Below are 8353 nucleotides of genomic sequence, written 5' to 3' on the forward strand. Positions count from 1 at the left end.
CTCAAAAATAAATAAACATTAAAAATTTTTTTAAACTTAATTGCATAACCCCTCCCAAGAGTTCACCACCATCACCCCTTCTCTGATATGTTCTCTTGTTTCTTGCCTCTGTTTTATTCATTGACAACCATTTGCATAACCTTAGTGCCTCGACTGTAAATTTGGAAAATGACAGAGCTCACCTCATAGGGTTATTATGAAGGGCTAAATGAGGAAACGTCTACAGTGCTTACAACAATGAATGCCTGACACACAGTAAGCACCCAGTACATTTAAGCTTATTGTTATTACTACAATTTATGTTTTGTGTGTTTTTTGGTCTTAAGAAATGTTTCCCCAATTAGTATTATCTTCTTCTAGGCACCTTGTAAGGCCCCTTTTGAAAGTAGATGTGGCCCATGGCTTCACTTGATCTGCGTACTGGGGCAGAAGTGATGAGGTGTAGGGATGCAGCCACCTCTCCGTGCTCCCCATTCCGGGCCCCGTCACCGTGAGCATGTTCTGTGATGGGGCCTTCAGCATCCTGCTTCGTTGAGTGACGATGAGCAGAGCCCCATTGTGGCTCGAGTATGAACAAGAAATAAGTTGAGGTATGAACAAGAAATAAGCCTTTGCCTGTTCTATTTTTTTTTTTTGTAAGAAAGAACTTCTTGCTCCGGGGTTAAAAAAAAATCCTTCCTCATTGTTTTTTGTAATTTAGATGTTTATGTTTCACATTTAGGTCTTTAGTTTCTTGGAGATTATTTTTTTTATTTAGTAAAAAAAATTTTTTTAATGTTTATTTACTTTTGAGAGAGAGAGAGAGAGAGAGAGACAGAGTGCGAGCTGGGGAGGGGCAGAGAGAGAGGGAGACACAGAATCCGAAGCAGGCTCCAGGCTCTGAGCTGTCAGCACTGAGCCTGATGCAGGGCTCAAACTCATGCTATGAGATCATGACCTGGGCCGAAGTCAGACACTTAACTGACTGAGCCACCCAGGTGCCCCGAGATTATTATTTTTTTTTTAAGATTTTATTTTTAAGTAACCTCTAACACCCAACGTGGGGTTTGAACTTACAACAGCAAGACCAAGAGTCACATACCCCGTTGACGGAGCCTGCCAGGCACCCCAAGATTATTTTTACGTATGGTACCGTGTGATGTGGAAATGTCAGAGTTCAGAGCTGATGGCCAAGAAAGAATTCTTGAAAGATCTTCCATGCAAAAAGGTGGTTTTACCAAAGCACAGGGACAGGACTTGTGGGCAGAAAGAACTGCCCTGGGGTGACAGGTGATTGATTATATACCTTCAAGTTGGGAGGGCATTAGGGATAGCATAAGTCTTCTAAGGAATTTTGGAAGCGAGGTTGAGGGGGCTAGCTGGTGTTAGGAAAAGGTCATGTATTCCTGTCTAGTAAAACCTCATTCATGAGACCCTTCACATGTATATCAGGGGGCCATATGCTTGGAGGATGATTGCCAACATATATTTTGGGGGTAGAGATAAAGGAAGTTTCCAAAGGAATTTTTATATGTTCAAGTAGACTTACAGGATCCTGGGGGGGGGGGTGGGGGGGGGTGGGCTAAGATTGCCTTTTGTCCTTGGCAAAGTGTCATCATTGAGGCAGCTGGGTTCCTAGAGGAAGGTCTCTCTGTCGGTCTCAAGGAATTGTTAGTGGACTATAAGTTTTAAAAAAAAATTTTTTTTTCAACGTTTATTTTTTTGGGACAGAGAGAGACAGAGCATGAACGGGGGAGGGGCAAAGAGAGAGGGAGACACAGAATCGGAAACAGGCTCCAGGCTCTGAGCCATCAGACCAGAGCCTGACGCGGGGCTCGAACTCACGGACCGCGAGATCGTGACTTGGCTGAAGTCGGATGCTTAACCGACTGCACCACCCAGGCGCCCCTAGTGGACTATAAGTTTTAAAATGTTTTCCTTTTGCCTTTGTTTCCCACATCACTCTGTAGGAATCAAATTCAATGTTTTTTTTTTTAATGTTTTTTTTTTAATGTTTTTATTTATTTTGGAGACAGAGAGAGGCACAGCATGAGCAGGGGAGGGGCAGAGAGAGAGGGAGACACAGAATCTGAAGCAGGCTCCAGGCTCTGTGCTGTCAGCACAAAGCCCGACGCGGGGCTCGAACTCACGGACTGTGAGATCATGACCTGAGCCGAAGCCGGACGCTCAACCGACTGAGCCACCCAGGCGCCCCTCAATGTTTTTTAATGTGGAAAGCCACCGGTCCCAATACCACTCATTGAGGTGTCCTTTCCCCTGACTTGTGGCCCCACCTGTCACATCCAGAGTGCATGTACTTGCACAGGTCTTGACTCTGTTCTCTCCCATTGTATTCTTGGCTATTATTATACCATTTTACCATATGGTTTTACTTATTTCTTTGTAATATGCCTCACTAGCTGGTAGGCAAAGGGCAAGGTAGTCTTCAGGCATGGAGAGTGGGGAACGAAGAGTGAATTAAGCCCTCTGTCTCTTCGCCAAACCCACCCTTGGTGAGTAGAGCGCCACACTCTGGGCCTCGACTTCCTGGCTGTTTGCACATCAGAACGTGCCTGTCCATTTCCTTGGAGATAATCAGCGTGAGAAGCAAGCAGTAGTTTTGGAAGCTGTTATTAAAGTTAACTGACAGGGCTGGGTAACAGCTTGGATTTCTGGTGGGATAGTGTAGGGAGAGGGATTTCTCTGAGACAGCTCTTGTATTTCTGGCTCAATCAATCAAGGATGCAAGGATATCTGTGAGATGTATAAGTCATGAACCTTCTGAACTGTGAAAATACAGGCGTCAAATCTAATGCCTGGAGAGAATTTCTTGAGCAAATAATACAACCTGTAGAAATAACTAGTCACAGAAAAGCATGGTGTGATTATAAATGATTTATTCCATTAGATGATAACATTCATCACAATCAAAATCCTGCTGACAGTACATAAAAATATTGCTTTTTAATCATCATGAAGTGTCAAGAGACTAGTAAATTGGAAGACAAAGTATACACTTTTGCAGTCAGGGCCAGTAGCTCCCTTAGATGTCTTGGGGGACGTGAGCATTAGTGCAGGCCGCAGAAATAATCCTGTGTTCCCACCCTTCCCAATACTGATGCTGGCCAGCCAGCCAGTCAACTCCCTGCCCCTGTGCCTCCCTCCCATACCCCCTTCACAAACCCCGTGCCTAACGAGGCGCCAGGCTGGGGAGGGTTGCATAGGTCAGCAGGGAAGGGCAGCAGGATGAGGGGGCTAGGCATTAGCAAGAGGAATGAGCTTTCTCTTATTCCTGCAGATGGGAGGAGAAGGAAAGGTTTCTCTATGGGATTCCTCAAGATTTGGGCCCCTCAAACTTTTTGAGCTTCAACCTGGAGTCAGAAAACCAAGAGGATAGGCTCTCAGGGCTCCCTGTACTTGCCCGGCAGTTAGACTTCTCTTGCCTTTCAGGGATTGCTGAAGTCTCAGGAGAGCTCAGACTGTGAGGACAGATGCTTTAGTTCTCTGAATTTAAGGTCACCTCAAGTAGACTGGGCTTTCAGGCCTGAGGGTCTCCTCAGCCCCTCCCACCACCACTCAGGCTTCTGGGCTCCAAGCTACAGGGGCCTCGTAAGAGAGGCCTTTCCTACCTGAGACCTACAGCTCCCTGGCCACCATGGGAGTTCCTCCATGCTTGTCTTTGTCTAACCAGGAAGGTTTCTGGGTCTCGACCTCATGGAAATTCATCTTTCGCAGTAACATATCTTCACTAACCATTGTTAACTGGAGTTCTGACTCTTAGTGGGATCTGGCTTCCTCTCTTGGGGTTCTCAGCCTGCCTGAATCTGGATGAATATCAACCACTGGACCCAAGATGGTGGGTGGCAGCTTCCCTCTGCTGGATTGTTTCCCTGGCTGTCCTGTTTTCATTAGGCTTGACCCAAATTCAAAAGTCCTCTGTGTAAAAGCTCAAAGTTTCCTGGTAATCGCTCTTTGTGGTCCCATTCCAACCCCAGACATTTCTCTTGTTTCTAGCACCCTTTCAGAGCAAAATTTGCTTGAAACTTGCTGGCTACTCAGTTCCTCTGCAGCGCAGATCCACTTCAGGCTGGGCCCTGTCATCTCAACAACATTCACTGGAGCCCTGATTCACGCCAGGCATTAATGACAGATGGGATGGGGAGACAAAGTCTCTGTCACTAAAGAGATCACCAGACTATAAACAAATGATTATCAAAGAGATGGCGGGTGTATGGCTAAGGTACGTTACAAGGTTCTCCATGGAGAAAAAGATGGTTTTTGTTAAGCAATGCCTATGTGTCAGGCAGTAAATTATAAACTTCTCTCTTCTAATTCTCACAGAAATACTACTGAGGTATTTATTGTTTGTATTTTCGTTTTATAAATGAGGTAATTGAGACCGAGATTACTCTTGTAACTTGCTCGAAATCACAGAACTAGTGGTGGTTGAGCCTGAATTACTACCATCGAGGTGAGGTCGTTGACCCGAACCCTGAGGCAGGAAGCATGATACAATGTTTAATTTTTGCCTGAAAATGTTGAGGAAGGCCTAACACTGGAAGTGATATTAGAGTGAGGTCTTGAAAGATATTTAGTGTACTAAATTGATAGTGTCTTATGTTGGGTGAAATAGGATACGAAATGAAAGAGACTTCAGGCCAGGGGCACTTGAGTGGCTCAGTCGCTTAAGCGTCCAACTCTTGATTTCAGCTCAGGTTGTGATCTCACAAACTGAGATTGAGCCCCGGGTCAGGCTTTGCCCTGCCAGGATGGAGCTTACTTGGGGTTCTCTCTCTCCCTCTCTCTCCACTCCTCCCCACTTGTGTGCATGTTCTTGCTCACAAAATAAATGTACAAACATCAAACAACAACGACAACAACAGCAAAACAAAGAGGCTTCAAGCCAGAAGGAACGATGGGTGTAAATGCACAGAAACCTGAGAGTCAGGACACCTTGGAAAGGGTTGGGTAGAGTGGAGCCTGCCCCTGGTAGCACTCCTCTCACAGGGCTGGAGAGAGAACACCCTTCTCTACACTCCCCATTCCTCTTCCAGCCATTACTGATATGCCACCACTGAGGTTTGTGTCCTCTGGTTTTACCACCTCTGACCTTCGTCATGCCAGGCATCATCCTGTGTATATGGTCCACCCTGAGGCCCACTCATGCAAACCCTTTCAGATTTTTTACCCCCTCAGCTCCAACACCATTCAGCTACTCTTCAATCTAGACGACCACTTCTAGGAAATGTCCTCCAACCTACTCAGCGTCTGCAGACTCTCTACACTGGAAATCTCAAGGCCCACCATCCTCTTTTCTGACTCCTCAGCCCACCAGCTTTCAGTCCCTTCCTGCTAGAACCCCTAGAACTTACACTTGTAGAGAGCACCAGTTCTCCAACCTCCCTCACTTACTAGGACACCAACTCAGTTCAGGCACCTGGATATTTGCTAAGATTACTGCAGCAGCCACGCCATTCCACTTGAAACCACGTCTCCCGACTCCCCTGACCTTTTCCATGGCCACACATTCTGGTATTTTCCATGCCTCATACTCCCTGGTGAGCCTTCTGCACAGCAGAGAGGCTGGGAGCTTGGCTGGACTAGAAACTGCCTGAGCTGCTTTCTCTTCCAGGATGTCAGCCCCGTCTTTTTAGGAACTTTATACTCTTCAACAGTTGGTCAGAGGCCCTGTTGTGGCTTCTGGCATCAGAACACTCCCTCTTCTATTTCATGATGGCCCCACTACTCCCACCTGGAACACCATCCCAGACTCACCTGAGCTACCAGAGAAACAGCTGAAATTATGGTCATTTAAAAAAATTGTTCAAAGTTAATATTTTTAAGGTTAATATTTAATTGTATTGTTATTTATCTTTTTTTCATGTTGACATCCTAAGACACCTCATAACCGGGAATCAGTGCTTCATCCTCACATGGATGAAAAACATATTCTTTATTTTTTTTATTTTTTATTAAAAAAAAAATTTTTTGTTAATGTTTATTTGTTTTTGAGACAGAGAGAGACAGAGCATGAGAGGGGAGGGCCAGAGAGAAAGGGAGACACAGAATCCCGAGCAGGCTCCAGGTTCTGAGCTGTCAGCACAGAGCCCGACGCAGGGCTCGAACTCATGGACTGTGATATCATGACCTGAGCCGAAGTCAGACGCTTAACCGACTGAGCCACCCAGGTGCCCCGAAAAACAGAAATTCCTAAGAAGGTTCTGATGTCAAAGAAAGAGCCCTCTCCATTAAAATAAAGTGCATGAGCAGCTATTTGTTGAGAGAAACACGTAAGGTAAATTGCCCAAGATGTGTATTTTCTCTTCCACTGTAATGAAACTTGGTGCAGAGCCCCTGTAAACTGTAACATTTCTCTAGATTGAGAAGCTGAAGAGCTCTTGTCAAATGATAATGGAACGTGTTGAACTGAAAGTTATGTGCATTTTGATGGAATTCTACAGTGCTGCTAAATTCTGTTGCAACGTGCCCAGTGTCAGTCACCGGGGCTGTTCTGGGGAAATCACTGCATTGCTTATACTGGCTTTTTTTTTTTCTTCTTCTTCCATTTTTCCTTTTGGTTTTATTTCATTTATTTTTAAAAAGATTTTATTTTTAAGTAATCTCTACCCCCAGTGTGGGGCTCGAACTCACAACCCCTGAGATCAAGAGTCACCTGCTCCACTGACTGAGCCAAGCCAGGCACCCCTTACGTTTGGTTTTAAAGTTTTATTTTGCTACCAGTTTTTCTTATAACAGCCGGAATGACTTTCCCTCCATTTCTTCAGTACAGCCCACACACATCATCGAGTGTGTAGTCAACCATGTCCATGCATAGACCGTAACATGGACGTCTTGCTTAGCATAAAATTTCATACATTCCGCCACCAGCTCATATATGCAACATGCATAACAAATACATACTAACTTACCTATGGAGAATTAAATTGTATAGCTTTTAATTTTTTTTTTCAACGTTTATTTTATTTTTGGGACAGAGAGAGACAGAGCATGAACGGGGGAGGGGCAGAGAGAGAGGGAGACACAGAATCGGAAACAGGTTCCAGGCTCTGAGCCATCAGCCCAGAGCCCGACGCGGGGCTCGAACTCACGGACCGCGAGATCGTGACCTGGCTGAAGTCGGACGCTTAACCGACTGCGCCACCCAGGCGCCCCTGTATAGCTTTTATTTAGCTTTAGGATTAAAAAATTCTTCCCCGGTGCCTGGGTGGCTCAGTCAGTTGAGCGTCCAACTCTTGGTTTCAGCTTGGGTCATGGTCCCAGGGTTGTGGGATCAAGCCCTACAGTCAGGTTCCATGCTGGGCGTGGAGCCTACTGCAGGTTGTCTCCCTCTCCCTCTCCCTCTCTCTCTCTCTCTCTCTCTCTTTCTCTCTCTTTCTCTCCCTCCCCCCCCCCCCCCCGCCCCTCTGTGCACACGTGCTCTCTCTCTCTTAAAAAAAAAAAAAAATTCTTCCTACTTAGGATCCACAGTCTCTAACAGACCCTTGTTTTGCCTCCCTTCCAGGAACATTTTGTCCCATGAGATATGAAGGGAGAGTAGCTGCCTGGAAGATGTGGGCCCAGGACTGGAAAACATTATCCATACTGTTTGGCACAAGGTTGGGATCAAAAGGTGAACTGTTACATCTAACGCTCATATTACCTACAAGTTGAACAAGGACTACAAAGGCTCATGAGACAGGAATGCTGGCACATCTTTTCTGTGCTAATGATTCTCAACCTCCATCCTAGGATCCGGAACTCCAGACTTGCATTCGTATCTCCATCCTGGACACTTTCAGTCTCAGGTTCCATGGAAAATTTCTCAAGGGTGTGATCATTTGCTTTATGCAATTGGCCTCATGATTTAGTGCATCTAAAGAAAATCCTTTACCTTTTTTTTTCTTTTTTTTTTATTTTTTTTTTTTTTTTTTTTTTATTTTTTTTAAAATTTTTTTTTTCAACGTTTATTTATTTTTGGGACAGAGAGAGACAGAGCATGAACGGGGGAGGGGCAGAGAGAGAGGGAGACACAGAATCAGAAACAGGCTCCAGGCTCCGAGCCGTCAGCCCAGAGCCTGACGCGGGGCTCGAACTCCCGGACCGCGAGATCGTGACCTGGCTGAAGTCGGACGCTTAACCGACTGCGCCACCCAGGCGCCCCTACCTTTTTTTTTCTTTTTGGAAGATAGAAGCCCCATCCCTAAGCAAGGCAAGCAAGTCAAGGAATTCTTCACATTCTGGTGTTTTCCATTTCTTCTCGTACGGAGCTTTTATTTAATAACAAAATCTTACTACCATCTTTGAATCTGTGGTCAAATTTTCTACTGTGATCTGACCCATCTTGGACAAATCTGGAGCACCACAGAGCCCAGGA

General features: G+C 45.5%; 1 long non-coding RNA gene across 1 annotated transcript; it reads left to right on the forward strand.

Moving 5' to 3' along the window:
- Positions 1-370: 370 nt before the first annotated feature.
- LOC125146738 (uncharacterized) lies at positions 371-7686 on the forward strand. The gene is made up of 3 exons (XR_007144863.1): positions 371-590; positions 3994-4219; positions 7502-7686. It is a non-coding gene; the product is annotated as an uncharacterized LOC125146738 (long non-coding RNA).
- The last annotated feature ends 667 nt before the right edge of the window (positions 7687-8353 follow it).

Source organism: Prionailurus viverrinus, chromosome D1 (genome assembly GCF_022837055.1).
Source record: "Prionailurus viverrinus isolate Anna chromosome D1, UM_Priviv_1.0, whole genome shotgun sequence".
Classification (NCBI taxonomy): Eukaryota; Metazoa; Chordata; class Mammalia; order Carnivora; family Felidae; genus Prionailurus; species Prionailurus viverrinus.